The sequence below is a fragment of the Chiloscyllium punctatum genome, chromosome 1 (assembly GCF_047496795.1).
Source record: "Chiloscyllium punctatum isolate Juve2018m chromosome 1, sChiPun1.3, whole genome shotgun sequence".
NCBI lineage: Eukaryota > Metazoa > Chordata > Chondrichthyes > Orectolobiformes > Hemiscylliidae > Chiloscyllium > Chiloscyllium punctatum.
In genome coordinates, this window is record NC_092739.1 from 180433430 (window position 1) to 180452197 (window position 18768).

The 18768-nt window shown below is 42.1% G+C and overlaps 2 protein-coding genes across 5 annotated transcripts in view; one reads left to right on the plus strand and one right to left on the minus strand.

The window, feature by feature from the left end:
• The window catches only part of LOC140482028 (apolipoprotein L3-like), a 243560-nt gene extending 234825 nt beyond the window's left edge, over positions 1–8735 (minus strand). Inside the window, exon 1 of the mRNA XM_072578884.1 lies at positions 8676–8735. The gene's annotated coding sequence lies outside the window, so the exon portion shown is untranslated. The remainder of the gene's footprint in view (positions 1–8675) is intronic.
• Positions 1–18768, plus strand: part of znf638 (zinc finger protein 638) — a 221808-nt gene that overhangs the window by 56146 nt on the left and 146894 nt on the right. The window contains exon 1 of one of the 4 annotated variants that reach the window (XM_072578870.1): positions 8845–8975. The exons of the other annotated variants lie outside the window; for them this stretch is intronic. The gene's annotated coding sequence lies outside the window, so the exon portion shown is untranslated. Of the gene's footprint in view, positions 1–8844; positions 8976–18768 lie in introns of those variants that run through there. 4 annotated transcript variants of the gene reach the window in all.

The window sequence follows — 18768 nt, forward strand, 5'->3', positions numbered from 1 at the left end:
TTCATTCCCAGCCCTGATCCACTTGCAGACCCATCTCTGTGATACCCACAACATCATACTTGCCAATTTCAATCTGTGCTATAAGCTCATTTACCTTTTTTCATACACTGTGTGCCTTTAACTGCCCCTGTTCTCATAGTTAACTCATTATCGGCTGTGCCTAAAGTTAAATTCCTGACTCTTGCCACAATCTTTGGAAACTTTAACCTCTGCTCAACCACTGTTGTTTATGATATACATAAATGATCTGGAAGAGGGCATTGTTGGTATGATCAGTAAGTTTGCAGATGGTGGAGTAGCAGAAAGCATAGGGGACTGCCAAAGAATCCAGGAGAATATAGATAGATTGGAGAGTTGGGTGGCGAAGTGGCTGATGGAGTTCAATCCACGCAAATGTGAGGTGATGCATTTTGGGAAGTCTAATTCTAGAGCAAACTATACTGTAAATGAAGAGCCTTGGGAAAAGTTGATGAGCAGAGGGATCTGGGAGTTCAGGTCCATTGTACCCTGAAGATTGCTGCACAGGTGGATAGAGTGGTCAAGAAGGCATATAGTATGCTTGCCTTCATCGGGTGGGGTATTGAGTATAAGAACTGGCAGGTCATGTTAAAATTGTACAAGACTTCCGTTTGGCTGCATTTAGAATACTGTGTACAGTTCTGGGCGCCACATTACCTGAAGGGTGTGGACACTTCGGTGAGGATGCAGGGAAGGTTTACGAGGTTGTTGCCTGGTGTGGAAGGTGCTAGCTATGAAGACAGGTTGAGCAGGTTAGGATTGTTTTCATTAGATAAAAGGAGGTTGAGGGGGGATCTGATTGAGGTCTACAAAATCATGAAGGGTATAGACAGGGTAGATAGAGATAAGCTTTTTTCCAGGGCGAGAGATTCAATAATGCGTTCAAGGTGAGAGGTGGAAAGTTTAAGGGGGATACACACAGAAAGTACTTTACACAGAGGGTGGTAGGTGCCTGAAACGCATTACCAGCAGAGGTAGTAGAGGCAGGCATGGTGTGTCTGGACAGATGCAGGAGTAGGTAGGGAGCAGAGGGATCTAGATGCTTAGGAATTGGGTGATAGGTTTAGACAGTGGATTTGGATCGGCTCAGGCTTGGAGGGGCAAAGGGCTGTTCCTGGGCTGTAAATTTTCTTTGTTCTTTGAGCCCTCCTCCCTTTAACTTTTTTCATAGTTTTCCATACATCTGAACCACCTCCGCTCTATTTAGTTTAAAGCCCCATCCACACCTCCAGTTATATCATTTGCAAGGTCTCTGGTTCCAGCATGACCTAGGTGGAGCCTGTCCTATCAGAACAGCTTCCTCCTTGCCCAGTACTGGGGCCAATGTCCCATGAATTCAAACCTGTTTCTCCCACACCAATCTTTGAGCCACACATTTACCTCTTTAATCTTGCTGACCCTGTGCCAATTGCTTGGGGTTCAGATATTAATCCAGAGATTATTACCTTCATAGTTTTGTTTTTGAATTTAGTTGCTTATATTCCCTCAGCAGGACCTTTTTCCACCTATATAGTCGGCACCTACGTGGACTACAACAACTGAATCTTTCCCCTCCTACTCCAAGTTTCTCTGCAGCCCAGAGGAGATATCCTGAACCCGGGTACCAGGCAAGCAACACAGCCTTCAGGACTCTCTATCCTGGCCACAGAAAAGAATGTCTATTCCCCTGACTATTCTATCCCCAATTACAACCACATGCCTCTTTTGTTTGCCTTCTTAAATGGCTCCCTCTACCACAGTGTTGATAAAATGTGGTGCTGGAAAAAGCACAGTAGGTCAGACAGCAGCCAAGGAGCAGGAGAGTTGACATTTTGGGCAGGGCCCTTCATTGGGATTGATGTTGCTTGTCCTGCTGTGCTTTTTCCAGCACCACACTTTTTCAACTCTGACTCTCCAGCATCTGCAGTCCTGACTATCTCACATTGTACCATGGTTGTTCATCCTCCCTGCAGCGCACACTTTCATCCACACAGGGAGCAAGAATCTCAAACCTGTTTTGTCTGCATCATCCATGTAAATAAAATGTTGGATTTGTATGTTTGTAATATAATTTATTTTAAGTTTGGGCTTGAATTTTAGGGAGTGATACTTGCTTTTACTGTGTCTCAGAAGTGAATAATTAACCTGCATGTATTTTTACAGCCATGGTGATTCCATTTAAAATAGTTTGAGAGAAATACTTTGGCAGCACCAATGGGTTTTGTTTATCTTAGGATGTTTAATGACTTAGCAAGATAGACAAAGTTAAAAATCACACAACACCAGGTTATAGTCTAACAGGTTTATTTGGAAGCAGTAGCTTTTGGAGCGCTGCTCCTTCAACACACAACCACCTGATAAGCTCCAAAAGCTAGTGCTTCCAAATAAACCTGTTGGACTATAACCTGGTGTTGTGTGATCTTTAACTTTGTACATCCCAGTCCAACACCAGCTTCTCCAAATCTTAGCAAGGCAGACCACGGTGCTTTAAGGTCTGTTATAAATTTCTGAATTAGGGTATTTTTTTTAAAAACCTATTGCTTAGAGGAAGCACTTACTTAAATCTTGTTGTGGGCTGTTCTGTGAAGTCCTTGGATGAAGATATTTGTGTACAGCCATGCTCGAAGGAAGGGGAAAATTCAGTACGACTACATTACCTTAGAGTAAAAGTGAGGAAGAAGGCCATTCAGTCCATTGACTCCACACCGAAGAGCAGCCCCCTTAGACCCATCATGCTATCCTATCCCTACAACCCTGCATTCCCCATGGCTACCCACCACCACCACCAACCTACACATCCCTGGACACTATGGGCAATTTAGTTTGTTCTATCCATCTAAGCTGCACATTTTTGGACTGAGAGAGGAAACCAGAGCAACCTGAGGAAACGCACACAGACACAGGGAGAATGTGCAAATTCTGTACAGAAAGTCGCCTGAGGCTAGATATGAACTCAGGTGCTTGGCACTGTGAGGCAGCAATACTAACCACTGAGCCACTGTGATAAGCCAAAAGGTTTGGGATAAAACCCTGAAGAGGTTACTTGAAAATGAATACATTCAAGCAAAGCTTCCAGGAAGAAGCTATCTGCATTTCCAGTGGAGGAGTTAAAGTTCCATTTACATTAAGCTTTTTGAGGTGTCAGCAAATTATGCGATTACTGTAAAAGAGGTGCTTTTGGAAGCTGTACAGGGATATTGTTTGAATTTACATAGAAAATTTTGAGATTGATGGGATTATACCTTTACTGTGTGTTTAAAATGTGAATGAGTATGTATATATGTGTGTGTAAGTTTGGTCAAGTATATGTGTGAGTTTGATGGGGTATAAGCCTCTGAGAGGGTGCGTGTGAGTGTAGGGGGTGCATGTGTGTATGAGTGTGTGAGAGAGAGAGCCTATAGTGCAGTGGAGTCTCCTGTAGTGTGACATGAACCGAAGGTCCCAGTTGAAGCCATCCCATGGCTTTGATACCTATGGGGATGGCCTCAACCAAGTACTTGGGTTCATGTCGCACTACAGGTGACTCCACTGCATCAGACACTCTCTCTCTCTCTCTCTCTCTCACTCACACACACCTACATACTCACACACTCATGCAGACCCTTTCTCAGACACGAGCTCTCTCCCATGCGCACACCCTCTCTCACAGGCTTATACCCCATTACACTCACACACATGCACACACTCTTTCACATGCACTCACACTGACATGCACACACTCACATACACACAGCCACTCTGTCTCTCCTGCACGCGCACACATATAAATTTAAGGGGCGGATCTGTATTTGCAGAATTACATTTTATTTTGCTCAAAAACTGCATAAATCCATGCAATATTCTATAATTCCCACTTTAGAAATAAAACTGACTCAACATTGGGACAGACTTTAAGTTCATACCTTTAATACATTGTCTGAGCTAAGATACCACCTATTGTTAGATAAACTGAAGCCACCTTGAGAACGTAACTTAAAAGGAGTTCTTGAATTTACATATTAAAGAGCCTCAATCAGCATGCCCCACCCTAAAAGATGCAAGACTTAACCTAAATTTGTTTAATATATCATTACAACTCCTTGACACTGTAACTTTTTTGCTATAAATTCTGTGTCTTCTGGTCCTGCTCCACAACCACCTGATGAAGAAGCAGTGCCTCGAATGTGAGTGCTTCCAAATAAACCTGTTGGACTATAACTTGGTGTACTGGAAAACATAGTTTGATTAAAGATAGTCAGCACGACTTTGTGAGGGGCAGGTCATGCCTTAGAAGCCCTACTGAGTTCTTTGAAGATGTGACAAGACAATTTGACGAAGGTTCAGTAGCGGATGTAGTGTGTATGGATATTAGTAAGGCATTAGATAAGGTTCCCATGACAGGGTCATACAGAAAATCAGGAGATATGGGATACAGGAAATTTGGCTGCCTGGATACAGAATTGGCTGGCCTAAAGAAGACAGTGAGTGGTAGTGGATGGAAAATGTTCCGCCTCGAGATTGGTGAAGGTGATGTTCCGCAGGGATCTGTTCATGGACCTCTGCTCTTTGTAGTTTTTAGAAATGACTTGGATGAAGAAGTGGAAGAGTGGGTTAGTAAGTTTGCCAATGACACAAAGGTCAGTGGTGCTGTAGATTTCTGATGAAAGGCTTTTGCCTGAAACATCGATTTTCCTGCTCCTCCATTTGGGCCTGACCTGCTGTGCTTTTCCAGCACCACTCTAACCTTGACTGTAATGTCCAGAATCTGCAGTACTCACTTTCACCTTGTAGATAGTGTCAAGGGTTGCTGCAGGCTACAACAAGACATTGACAGGATGCAGAGCTGTGCTGAGAAGTGGCAGATGGAGTTCAACCTGGATAAATGCAAAGTGATTCATTTTGGAAATTCGAATTTGAATACTGAATACAGAAGTAAAGACAGGATTGTTGGCAGTGTGGAGGAACAGCAGGATCTGGAGGTCATGTACATAGATCCTTCAAAATTTCCACTCAAGTTGATTGGATTGTTAAGAAAGCATGTGATGTTTTGGCTTTCACTAACAAGGGGATTGAGTTTAAGAGTTGCGAGGTTTTGCTGCAGCTCTATAAAACCCTGGTTAGACTACACTTGGAATATTGTATTCAGTTCCTCATTATCAGAAGAATGTAGATGCTTTAGTGAAGGTACAGAGATCTACCAGGATGCTGTTTGGGTTACAGAGCATGTCTTATGAAGAGAGGTTGAGGGAGCTAGGGTTTTTCACACTGGAGAGAAGGATGAAAGATGACTTCATAGAGGTGTACAAGGTAATGAGAGGCATAGATAGAGACTTTTGCCCAGGGCAGAAATGATTGTTACGAGTGGTCATAATTTTAAGGTGATTGAAGGAAGGTTTCGGGGAGATGTCAGAGGTAGGTTCTTTACTCAGAGAGTGGTGGGTGTGTGGAATGCACAGCCAGTGGTGTAGTAGAGTCACAGACATTAGGGATATTTAAGCGAATGCTGGACAAGCTCATGGATGGCAGTAAATTGAGGGGTGTGTAGGTTAGGTTGATCTTAGATTAAGATAAATGCTCGGCACAACATCGAGGGTCAAAGGGCCTTTGCTGCACTATACTGTTCTATGTTCTATGTAACTTCAGTTTTACTGTTAAAAATAAGCATCTAATGTCCCAGATTTAGTTTTAAGTGGGAGATTATCTTGTTAAAACCAATACAAATCATTATCTAACATTTTCTCAATAACAGATGTTAAACTAATTGCCCTCTGGTTACTTGTTTTATTTGTCTGTCTGCCTTTTAAATGAAGGTGTTACATTAGCTGTTTTCCAATCTACTGGGTCTCTTCCAGCAAGATTAGTACTAATGCATTCACTCTAAGTTTGGCTTTAAACGTTTACTTTAAATCTTTTAAACTTGTTTAAAATCTTAGGATGTACACCATCAAGTCTAGGGGCCTTATAAACCTTCAGTTTCCCTAATACTTTTTCTCTTGTGATAGTTATTGTGTATGGATACAGGTTTGCTTGCTGAGCTGGAAGGTTCATTTCCAAACACATAAATAGAAAGGAGGAATCATCAGCAGTGCTTCGCCCAGAGGCTCACTGAAGATGTTACCTAGTAGGGTAACGAAACGTCTGGAAATGAACCTTCCAGCTTAGTGGGTAAACTTACATCCAGAACCTCAACCTGAGCTAAAAATCTTCTGAAAACTTGCTAAGTTATTGTGTATTTTTGGAATGCTCTCAGTATTCTCTACCATGAAAGCTAATACAGATTATATGTTCAACTCTTCTGTCATTTCTCGATTCCCCCTAATTATTTCCCGAGCTTCATTCTCTAAGTGGTCTCCCTCTTTGTTTTTCTATTTTTGAAGACGGTATTTTTGTGGGTCAGTGTGGTACCGGTGTATTGGTGAGATGCTTGGTGCTTCAGAGTAGTATGTGTTATGTTGATGTAGCATTTGATGAGTTACTGTGGTGTTTGATGTTGTCGGTGTTGTATTTTGTCTATCAATATGATATTAGTTGTGTTGATGAGATATGTGGCGTGACAGTGTGGTATCTGGCATGTTGGTGTGATAGTTGATATTTCAGTGTGATACTTAGTGTGTTGACATAGCATTCGGTGTGTTGTGTGTTGTTTGGTGTATCGGTGTTGTACTTGGTCTATCAGTGTGGTATTTGGTGTGTCAATGTGGTACTTGCCTAGTGTGGCTTTTGGTGATTCTGTGCGTATTTGGTGATTCTATGGAGTATTTGCTGTATTGCTGTGATATGTCATAATGCAGTGTGATATCTGGTGTGTTGGTATGGTATCTGGTTTATTGATGTGGAACTTGAGTGTGAATAATGGATATTGGAGGTTTTCATACGTGTATTTGTAAATGACATGGTAGGACTACAAGTCAGGGCTAATGGACCAGAAACTTGTTAATGGAATGAGGTACAGATCAGTTATTATGTAACTGAATGATGAAACATTGTCCAGATTATCTGATCTTGTCACAATATTGAATGTAGGAGTTTACTAAATTGTCTGTCATATCCCCCACATTACTACAGCAACTGCACTTCAACAAATACTTTGTTGTTATAAGGCAGTTTGTAATATCCTTATGTAAAAGATGCTAAATAAATGCAGGTCTTTGTTTCCTGTAGCAGTATCAAATCTTTCAGCCAAAGAGAGCACTGAATTCTTTTCTTAAAATTCTTTTAAGAGAATATTAACAGGAATTTCTCTTCTTTCATAAAGTACCAGACTAGACTTCAGATTTTGGCTCTGTTTTTCTCTCTCCACAGATGCTACCAAACCAGCCATCTCTTTTTCCCTGGAGCATAGGAGATTGAGGGGTGACCTTATAGAGATTTACAAAATCATGAGGGGCATAGGTAAGGTGAATGGCAGGTGTCTTTTCCAAAGGGTGGAAGATTTCAAGACTAGGGGGCATATTTTTAAGGTGAAAGGCGATAGGTTTATCAAAGACATGAGGAGCAATTTCTTTTACCCAGAGAGTAGTTAGTGTGTGGAATGAACTTCCAGAGGAAGTGGGGATATAGGCACAGTTAAAAGGCATTTAGATAGGTACTGTACACAAATAAGATATGTTTGGAGGGATATGGGCCAAGTGCAGATAGGTAGAACTAGTTTAGTTTGGGATTATGCTCGGCATGGACTGGTTGGACTGAAAAGCCTGTTTCTATGCTGTACGATTATGACTCTATCCAGCACTTGCTGTTTTTATTTCTTAAATCATTACTATCAGATTTATATCACTGAGCCAATTTTATGTCCAAATTGTTATTGTCTCTTTTATTCCATGAACTAAGACTTGTCTCACAAGTCTGTTGTGTGATACAGTATTTAATGCCTTTTGGAAGTTGATATGTACCATAATATAAACAATTGTTGACTCTTCAAAAAAAACCCACAGCAACACATGTTTCTTCCTTCACACACCCTGGGACTCTTTTGAATTGAACTCACGTATTCCATGTGACTATTAACTTTACCCTGAATAACCTTTCCCACCACCTAAATTACAAGTCTGCAAATGTTGGGCCGACCTTCACAACCTCTTTTGAACAAAATGTTAAATACCAGCAGGTGTCCAAAATATGGGGGATAAAAAAAACACCCTTAGGTTCTAGCAAACTCTCATACCTTGTAGAACATTGGAACAGGAGTAGGCCACTCAGCCCTTCAAACCTGTTCCACTATTCAATGAGATTATGGCTGACCTGTGGCCCAACTCCATTTATCTGCCTTTGGCCCACATCCCTAAATATCTTTGCTTCATGAAACATTACCTGTCTCGGATTTAAAATTAACAACTGATGATGCATCTTCTGCCATTTGTGGAAAAGAGTTCCAAACCTCTGCCACCCTTTGTGTATACATAGCACAGGAACAGACCTTTCGGCCCAACATGTCTGTGCTGACCATAATGCCATTCTGAACTAATCCCATCTGCCTGTACGTGGCTCACATCCCTCAATTTCCCGAATATTCATGTGTCCCTCTAAACGCCTCTTAAAAGTTGCCACTGTAGAAAAGAGCTTTCCCGATCAATTTGGCCTTAACTCTCAGGCCATGCCCAGTGGGAATAGTTTATTTTTTATCATGTATTTTCATGTTAGTAGCTTTAAAAAATCAGACTACCTACTAAATTATAGATAAAAAACATATTGAACTTAACGGCAAAGAGTTGGCACAGTAGGTGGAGGACGGGATGAACGACCTTCCCGCTCCCTGAGGTGAATGTCCGCCTCCCGGTTGGTGGAGTGTGGGGGAGGGGAGGGGAGAGGAGAGGGTTCGGCAATCGATTGAGTCAGGCTGCGTTCAGGTCGCGCTGCTCGATTGATACACGCGGCGCTCGATTGTTGGCGCCTGGTTTCGGTGGCAGCGGCAGGAGGAGGAGGAGGAGGAGCGGCAGCAACACCGACCGAAACAGAGAGGAGTTAGAGAGCGAGGGAGAGGGAGCGGGCACGGCTGACAGGTAAGTCCGGTTCGGTTAGAGAGAGAGAGAGCGGGGTAAAGGTGAAAGCGGGATCGGGGGCAGCGGCTGCTGCTGGTGGTGTGGGGTTTGTGGGGGAAGGGAATGCGCTCGCGCTCCGCCATCTAGAATCTTCCACAAGATGGCGGCGGGCCTGAGGCCTGACGCAGTTCGAGTTAGCGCTCCGCCTGGGGACGGGGAGATGGGAGACTACTCGGGGCTTCCCCTGGGTAAACACCGACTATCGGGAATCACACCTTACCCCTCCCGGCTGCCGTGCCCGTCTGTGGGGGAGTGTGCGGCAAGGAGACAGCTCCCTGTCTGTGGGGTGGGGGGTGGGGGGGTAAATGTCCATGGGGACGGTTCTCTGGCAGGGAAGGGGTAAGGTTGGGGGGGGGGGGTGCTAATTCACGCCCTGAATGCCCCGGGGACAGTCCCCCCCCCCCTTCTGCCATTGTGTGTGTTGTCGTTTATTGGAGATTGTAGAAACCGTTATAAGAGCGCTCTTTTCTCAAGTGGGCGTGATAAGCGAATGGGCCCCTAACCCTCCAGGAAAAGTCAGGATTTGGATTCTGTCACACTCTGTTCAACAGCGTGCCCGGGTACAAGATCCCATCTCAAATTCATCTGTCCAGTTGTACAATTGTGTCACAATATCCCTGTAGCAGGGCAGGGAGCTGTCCACTTTTTTTTCAGCTGCGAAATCTGCAAATGTGAATCTAATCTTCTAATTTTGCTTTTCTCTTCCCCTTATTCCCCCCACTTCGTGTTTTGTTTCGTGTTGCAGTTCCTGCCCAGCCCTGGACTGTTTTTAGGGGCGGAGGGGAGAGGGAGTGGAAATCAGGCAGATGCATTACCTTCTCAGTTTAATTTATAGATGTTTCTGTTGCTGAGTTTTGGAAATAAAATTCCACACTCTCTGGATGCTTTGAATTGCTGAAGAATTTTTATTTTCTAAGGTAGCATAACTCCTAACAGTCAATCTGCATGTCTACATACCTTAATTGTAACAGTTATTATCTTGAGAAAGAAGGTTAAAAACAAGGACTGCAGATGCTGTAAACCAGAGTCAAGATTAGATTAGAGTGCTGGAAAAGCACAGCAGGTCAGGCAGCATCCAAGGAACAGGAAATCAACGTTTCTGATTGGAATTCCTGATGAAGGGCTTTTGCCCAAAACGTCGATTTTCCTGCTCCTCGGATGCTGTGCTTTTCCAGCACCACTCTGAAGATTTTGCGAAAGAAACCCATTATATGAAAATTGCATGTTTTTCCTTTCTGGGACCCTTTGGAAAAGGGTTTTAAAGAATATCATTAATAATTTCCTTTTAAAATAAAATCTCCATTCAAGTAAGTTGTCTATTGTAGCAGTTGATTAAAAACAATGACTGCAGGTGCTGGAAACAAGATTCTGGATTAGTGGTGCTGGAAGAGCACAGCAGTTCAGGCAGCATCCGAGGAGCAGTAAAATCGACGTTTCAGGCAAAAGCCCTTCACCAGCTGTTGTCAACCTTTTTTGTTTGAGGTCCCCCTTCTCTGGATGTTAAAAAATATTCCAGGGAACCACTCCCCAACAAGTGTCACTTCTGTATAAAAATTGGCTATGTAATTTAGTTATTTTTGTTCTGTGTATTGTGAAAATTGTTGCTGGTGCTTGGCAATGGTTCTGAATTCTCAAGCCAATCTTCAAGCCCATCCCACATGATTGTCTCCAAAACTAAAGCCTTCACTTGTATGAAGACTGGAACACAGAAATGACCATAAAACATACAAGCGGAAATTAGGTCATTTGGCCCATCGAGTCTGCTTTGCCATTCAAACATGTCATTTTTGTTGATTTGATGCATTTCATTTCTCCCTGCAATCCTATCTAAGTGCCAGTTCACACCTGACATATTGGGAGGCAGAGAGAGTTTTATAACTAGTACCTTCACCTTTCATCATGTGTGGCCGCCTTCTTCCAATGGGACACTCGATGCGACACAAAAGTCTTCAAATACTTGTTAAGCTCTTATGTAGTGAAAACATTTGAATTCAGTGATTGTATTAAGATAAGCTAATTCACTGACAAATGTTATTTTACCTGTATAGTAAGCGCAGTTAAGTTATCGATGTAGGTTGACATATTATCAACATGATTTCTAATCATTTTTGACTCCACTTTGCAGATTCCTGGTTGAGACCATCTAGTCTAAGATAAAGCTTAGGGTAGCTTTTCATCATATTTGTGCAGAGTATACCAGTCAATGGCCTGTATTGGCTGTCTTTAAATCGCTTATAAAGACCGAAAGAATTGCGGATGCTGTAAATCAGAAACAAAAACAAAACTTGCTGGAAAGCTCAACAGGTCTGCCAGCATGTGTGAGGAGAAATCAAAATTAATGTTTTGCATCTGTTGACCCTCAGAACTTTTCCAGCAGCTTTTAAATTTTGTTTAAATCACTTAAATTGACCAGAAATTTGTTTTATGATTTTGTAATGAATTGCTTTTTTAAAAATAAGCTTGTAATGTTTTTTGACAGTCCTGTTGATTTGAACATTTTTCCCAGCCTAGAAGTAAAAATGAAACCCGCTTTTATATTGGTATTAGTTTTGTAACCTAGTGGAGAATTTAGTGCCAGGCATTGGCCCTATGGGCTTGAAGTGATGTCAGAATTTTATGTTACTTTCTCAACTTAATCATGTAAAAATGACTGGCTCATGAAATTAAATTACTTGCTCCACTATTATTTAAAGGGTTTAATTTATTGTACAACGGTGGAATCTTAGTCTGCTAACTTGATTTGTGTTATCATTTATTTGAGGTCCCTCTAGAACAGATTTTTGTAAGTGGGTAAAGGAGCAGACTAGAGTTGAGCATCCTCGTGATCTTACCATCCTGTCTCAGCTTGCCTAAGGTATGCTAAAACACTACAAGGCAATGTTGTTTCTAATAAAAACCCTAGTTTGTATAGTTATTTATTCTTTCATGGCATATGAACAATATCAGCACATCCATAATTGCCTTTAAACTGAGTGGCTTGCCAGTTGATTTCATAGAGCAGCTCAGAATCAACAACATTGCTGTGAGTTTGGGTTCACAGGAAGTTAAGAGCAGGTAAGGATGAAAGATTTCCTTCCTTAAACAGCTAAGTTAACCGGATGGGTTTTTATGACAATCGTGGTCACCATTACTAAGACCAACTTCTGAATTTTACATTTAATAATTGAATTCAGTTGTGCCATCTATCAAGGTGGGATTTGAACCAAGCTTCCTGGAGCTTTAGCCTAGCCCTCTGAATAGTGATTCGTTGCACTTCCCCACCCTTAACCGCTCTCAAAATATGAGGGACTTGGACGAATTAGCAAGAATTGGGAGAAATATTGAAGCAGGTGTTTGAAATCTAACTTTAAAGTGATGGATTTTAAATGTGTCAAGCAATGTAAGATAGTGTTGGTTGTTTTAGAAGGAAATTTCAGAATGTGCAGACAAAACATGATCGAATAGAGGATAAAAATAACAGCTATTGCTGGTTTGTAAAGTGGTTTTGCATTCTGTAGTGCTGAAGAAGATTGCTGAGGCAGTGGACCAATGTAGATAGGTAAGATGTTGGAACCTTTGTACTGGTAAATAGGGAACTGGTAGAGATTGGGTTAGCAGTGCTTTCACACAAGACTTTCGCAGGTGATCAAGGATAAGTTTCTTTTTTACAGAATAGAACTTGGGACCCTGATAACAATGTGGAAATGATATGAAACTAGGCAGTCTTAATTCCATATGCCACGATCTTAGTTCCACACGGTCACCTTCTGTACCTTAACCCCTCTGTGATTGATAATCTGGTGAATGTTGGGCTTGTGGGTGGACATGAAGCAATAATACTGGGTATCATTTTACCTAAAAAGATCAATGATTTGGAGAGGCTGCTTGTATGTTAGAATTCATCATAATAAGCTCACAAGAGCAGAAATAGGCTATTCAGAACATCAAGTCAGGTCCACTATTCAATCAGATATTAGCTGATTATTAATCCTCAACTCTACTACTCTTGATTCCCTCACTAATGTAAAAATCTGTCCATTAGAAAGTGGAAAATAGGACAGATAAATGCATGACTCAAACATTGGTACAAGAGGGAGGCTTTTAGATTCCTGGATCACTGGGATTGTTTTGGAGGAAGGTGGGACAAACTGCAAATGCAACAGTCTGTATCTGAACCACATTGAGACCAACATCCATGCATGTAGGTTTGTTACTCTTGTGAAGAGTTTATATTAGTCTAGCAGTGGGTGGAGATACAGAGTATCCTGAAACAGAGCCATGTCATGCTACAGCAAAGGAAGCAAGTCAGAGTGAGTTCAGCTATGTTAAGTGTCAAGAGAGTAAGGCAAGGCTGTATGGTCTTAAATGCTAGGAATGTAATAGGTCAGACTGATGAGTTAATGGTGTTCATTGACACAGGGAAGTACGATATTGTTGCCATCTCAGAAACATGGTTGAGGGAAGGGCTGGACTGGCAACTCAACATTCAGGGTTATAGGATCTTTAGGCAAGACAGGAGGGTGGAAAAAAGGTGGTGTAGCACCATTAATTTGAAGTGAATTATTGCAGTAAGGAGAGATATCTTGAAAGGGTTTTCAAAAGAGACTTTGTGTGGGTAGAACTTAAGAATGTTAAGGAGACACTATACTGGGAGTGTATTATAGGCCCCCAAAAGAGTCAGCAGGAAATAGAGAAGCAAATATATAAGTTCACACGTGTGAGAGTGATAATTATATACTAGGGCTTTGAACTTTCTAAACATAAATTGGTGTAGTTGTAGTGTTAAGGGTTTGGAGTGGGGGTGGGTGGGGGGATTTCTTGAAAGGTATCCAGAGGAGGTTTTTTTTGTATCAATATGTAGACTGCCAAATTAGGAACCGTGCAGTGCATTTTTGATGTGGTAGTGAAGGAACATTTAGGTGATTTTGATCACAACGTGGTACAGTTCAAATCTTTTCTGGACAAGGTAAAGGATGGCCTGCAAAAGGTGGCTTTGGATTTTGCGAAGGCAGATTTTATTAAAATAATGCAGGATCTGGTGACAGTAGACTGGGTAAACCCTCAACCCTGGCAACATCCTTCTAAATCTTTCCTGAACCATTTCAGGTTTCACAACATTCTTCCTGTAGCAAGGAGGCTAAAATTGTGAACAGAGTACAGGTTCTGTCGAAGCCTCCCAAGAGCTTCAGTGGGTAAGGAAGGTCACCCTACTGGAGTCTATTCGACCTTCCCTGGTTCTTTCCCTGAGATCCCAGTCCATTAAAGGTTTAGCAGATTTTTTTTAAACATTTACTGCAGTATCACAGTTACAGAGTAACAAAATACCAAGCTCTACTCTAAGTAGAGGTTCTAGAACCTCAGCAGAGTAGCGGTACCAACACTTACCAAACTCGTGCTCTCTCAGACTGATCCGAAAATGATACACTCAGTCTTTAGAATTTATACAGTTTTTTCCCACTAACCAAGTCATTCAAACTCAGGCTGATGAATGTGATGTCGTCCCCACATTCCTGCTGTGCTTGTGATGAACTTGTTAGTCTTTTGATGACATTACTGGAATAGCAATAATGAAACTGCCCTAGTACTGTCTCTGGTGATGACGTTAAGTGTTGATATTGTCTAAAGTTTGGTCACATACTCATTACCTCATGTCCTTGTTTAAACCTGATTACTGACTTTTATTTAATGTCTTAAACCAATACCTCATTGTTTTCCACCTCACATGCTTAAACAGTGATCTCTTTATTCAAATCCCTAAGGTCTTTCCTCGTAGGTACTTGAACTGATCTGTCAAAGGCTTTTGTTCCTCCTTAATGACTAAGTTTCGTAGCTGCCTAAATTTGTTCTTGTACAGAGCTGGACTTCCTGCTTTTCTCAGCAAAGTTATCTTACTTAATGCTGTTTCTTTTTGTTTTTATTTCTAACATTCTTTTGGTTCTTTAATTTTACCTTCGTTTCCTTTCTCATTTCCTCCTTAAATTATTTCATGATCACTCTTCACTCTCAGAACGTCCCAGATAGAGTCATAAAGATGTACAGCATGGAAACAGACCCTTTGGTCCAACTCATCCAGGCCGACCAGATATCCCAACCCAATCTAGTCCCACCTGCCAGCACCCGGCCCATATCCCTCCAAACCCTTCCAATTCATATACCCATCCAATTGCCTCTTAAATGTTACAATTGTACCAGTCTCCACCATTTCCTCTGGCAGCTCATTCCATACACGTACTACCCTCTGTGTGAAAAAGTTGCCCCTTAGGTCTCTTTTATATTTTTCCCCCCTCACCCTAAACCTATGCCCTCCTGTTCTGGACTCCCCGACCCCAGGGAAAAGACTTTTGTCTATTTATCCTATCCATGCCCTTCATAATTTTGTAAACCTCTATAGGGTCACCCCTCAGCCTCCGCTCCAGGGAAAACAGCCCCAGCCTGTTCAGCCTCTCACTGTAGCTCAAATGCTCCAACCCTGGCAACATCCTTGTAAAACTTTTCTGAACCCTTTCAAGTTTCACAACATCTTTCTGATAGGAAGGAGACCAGAATTGCATGCAATATTCCAACAGTGGCCTAACCAATGTCCTGTACACCCATAACATGACCTCCCAACTCCTGTACTCAATACTCTGACCAATAAAGGAAAGCATACCAAACGCCGCCTTCACTATCCTATCTACCTGCAACTCCACTTTCAAGGAGCTATGAACCTGCACTCCAAGGTCTCTGTTCAGCAACACTCCCTAGGACCTTACCATTAAGTGTGTAAATCCTGCTAAGATTTGCATTCCCAAAATGCAGCACCTTGCATTTATTTGAATTAAACTCCATCTGCCACTTCTCGGCCCATTGGCCCATCTGGTCCAGATTCTGTTGTAATCTGAGGTAACCTTCTTTGCTGTCCACTACGCCTCCAATTTTGGTATCATCTGTAAACTTAATAACTGGACCTCTTATGCTCGCATCCAAATCATTTATGTAAATGACAAAAAGTAGAGGACCCAGCACAGATTTTTGTGGCATTCCACTGGTCACAGGCCTCCAGTCTGAAAAACAACCCTCCACCACTACCCTCTGTCTTCTACCTTTGAGCCAGTTCTGTATCCAAATGGCTAGTTCTCCCTGTATTCCATGAGATCTAACCTTGCTAATCAGTGTCCCATGGGGAACCTTGTCGAACGCCTTACTGAAGTCCATATAGATCGCACCTACTGCTCTGCCCTCATCATTCCTCTTTGTTACTTCTTCAAAAAACTCTATCAAGTTTGTGAGACGTGATTTCCCACGCACAAAGCCATGTTGACTATCCCGAATTAGTTCTTGCCTTTCCAAATACATGTACATCCTGTCCCTCAGGATTTCCTCCAACAACGTGTTCACCACCGAGGTCAGGCTCACTGGTCTATAGTTTCCTGAGATGTATTCTAAGAAGTTCCCTTTCCCCGGGATGATCCTCAGGCTGAGGAGCATCACCTTCTCTTAGTTACACATACACAATATCCCCACATGGATGGGCAGTTGGCTCATGGGGAGATCCATGTTGGACCAACATCTGTTTCTTAGGTGAAGAAAGCATAAATTCAGAGTCCACTGATATAATAACTTCAAAATGATAATTTGACATACATCATAAACAATAAGTATAAGTCCATCAATGAGAATCCATCTAACTGTGTTCCATAACCAACAGCTATGGACCATCTGCAACTCTGTCCAGAGGGTGGCCTGTGTGCTCTGCTGGCATCTTGTCCACTCATTAATTTTTTAAAATGTTTTCAGTAATATTTTTAGAAAAGTCATCAATATAAATATAGCATTGAGGGCCAGCGGCTGCACATGCGCCCCCTTCTTTCGCTAATAAAATGTCCAAAGCCAGTAGATTCTGCAGGGTCATCACCCCGTGTCACTTGAAGTTCCTTATTCAGCAATTTCAGTGCATTTGCTGTTTCATTGGCGATAACTTCATCGTCATGGGCAAGATCAGATATCTGGTCCAAGAACATCTCCACTCCCCAGCCAGGTATCAGTCCTCCCACTAATCTAGAGTACCACGTCTGATGGTGGAAAAAGCCAGGCAAGTTTCTTTTCCTGCCTCGTGTTGAGTTGGCCAACAGTGAGAATTAACCCGTTGATGGGCTTTCCATTCAGAATCCCTTTGGTATGTCATGGTGTAAGGTGAAACTAGAACAAGATAAGCCAGAGCGCATCTTTCTTACCAGTCTCTGGGTAAGTATTCATATGCCAAGTTTCCACATACCCAATAGGTTCCTATTGGGGGACTTACTGCACAGCCGGTGGAGCATGTGACAGGTCCAATCAATGGAATAGCAGATTGAGTTAAACAACCGGTGTTATTGAGATGACGATTATCCATATGCAATAATGGGTGGAGTGGGGGCAATCATCCATATTCTGGATGATATTATAACATTTGTCCATCAGGCGGTCCCCCATTGGGTGGGCTCCATGTGTATGTTTGACGCATCATTTGCAAATAGGGTTTAGGTTTCTCATCACACCGTATGCATGATCTGATCTGCTCTTTGCTACATTGTTTATCACCATGCGTCAATATCCTCATTTTATTCTTCCTTTATCCATTTCAACGGCTATCTTGTTAATGAAACAACTCACACAAGACAGTAGGGCGTATTCCAACAGCTCACATCCAAAATCCGTTGGATGCTGAAGGTGGATGTGGGGTACAAACTATTTTAGGTGATCCTTTTTCACCTTTCGACGATGCATTGTGAGCGTAACCCCCAGTTTCTCCAAAAGCTTTAATACATATTCTGATATCCTGGGGGTAGATGAGGGGTAATCACAGTAGGGGTTACAAGTCCAGTGCTTTGGTAGCTAAACCTTGGGATGGATGGGTAATATTAGGATTAACTTGATGCTAATATGTACAATTCCGATGGTAATATTATTATAAATGGTTAGGTTAGGGCAAAGTATGATCGCATGATGGTCTGTTTCATTGTCTGTGGATGACTGTCATATTCTGATAAACTATAAATGCCATGCTTCTTTTATTAGAAAGACAAAGGCCTCTATCTGTTCTTGGTATTGGGCAACCATCCCATCTGGTGCTAGTCTCATTATTGCAGCAGCAATCATACCCTTCTGTGGTAACTCTGCATCTTTCATTTTGATAGCTGCGGGTGTATTGTGTTACATTACAGAAGTTCATGGGAGATGTTTTTGATGTGATATCGCTGAGCGTCTCGGTATTCGTAGTGATGAGTGATGCTATTGCATTATTAGTTGTATAATCAGTACTTGAGGTGAGGTTGCAGACGAGGCGTTAGAGGGTTACAGAGGATGTGGGAGTGCCAATTGGACTAATTGCATCCAAATTTTCTTCTGTGATATTATGGGTAACCTTGCTTGCTAGCACGAGGAAGATGCATATGACACATGGTGTCCCTTGTAGACCTATCTTGGGCTTCCTTTGCATTTGATGGATGTTTCATTAGTCAATGATACTTGAAAGGGTCCCTTCCATTGCGGTCCCAACTGCTTCTTATTGAAGTTCTTGATTAACAGGTAGTCTCCAGGTTGGATGTCTTTGTCATCTATCCTGGAACCCTCCTTCTCAGATATATGCTTCTTTTACCTGTTGATGATAAAAGCGGAGAGCTTTGGTTAGTGTGATAAGGTACCGGTGCATCTCTTCTGCCATGAGATATATATCCACAGAGCATGTGGTGGTACCGATCCTGACCATGGGGTTCTCAGAGTGTGGCCATAAATAATTTCAGCTGCCATGAGTCCC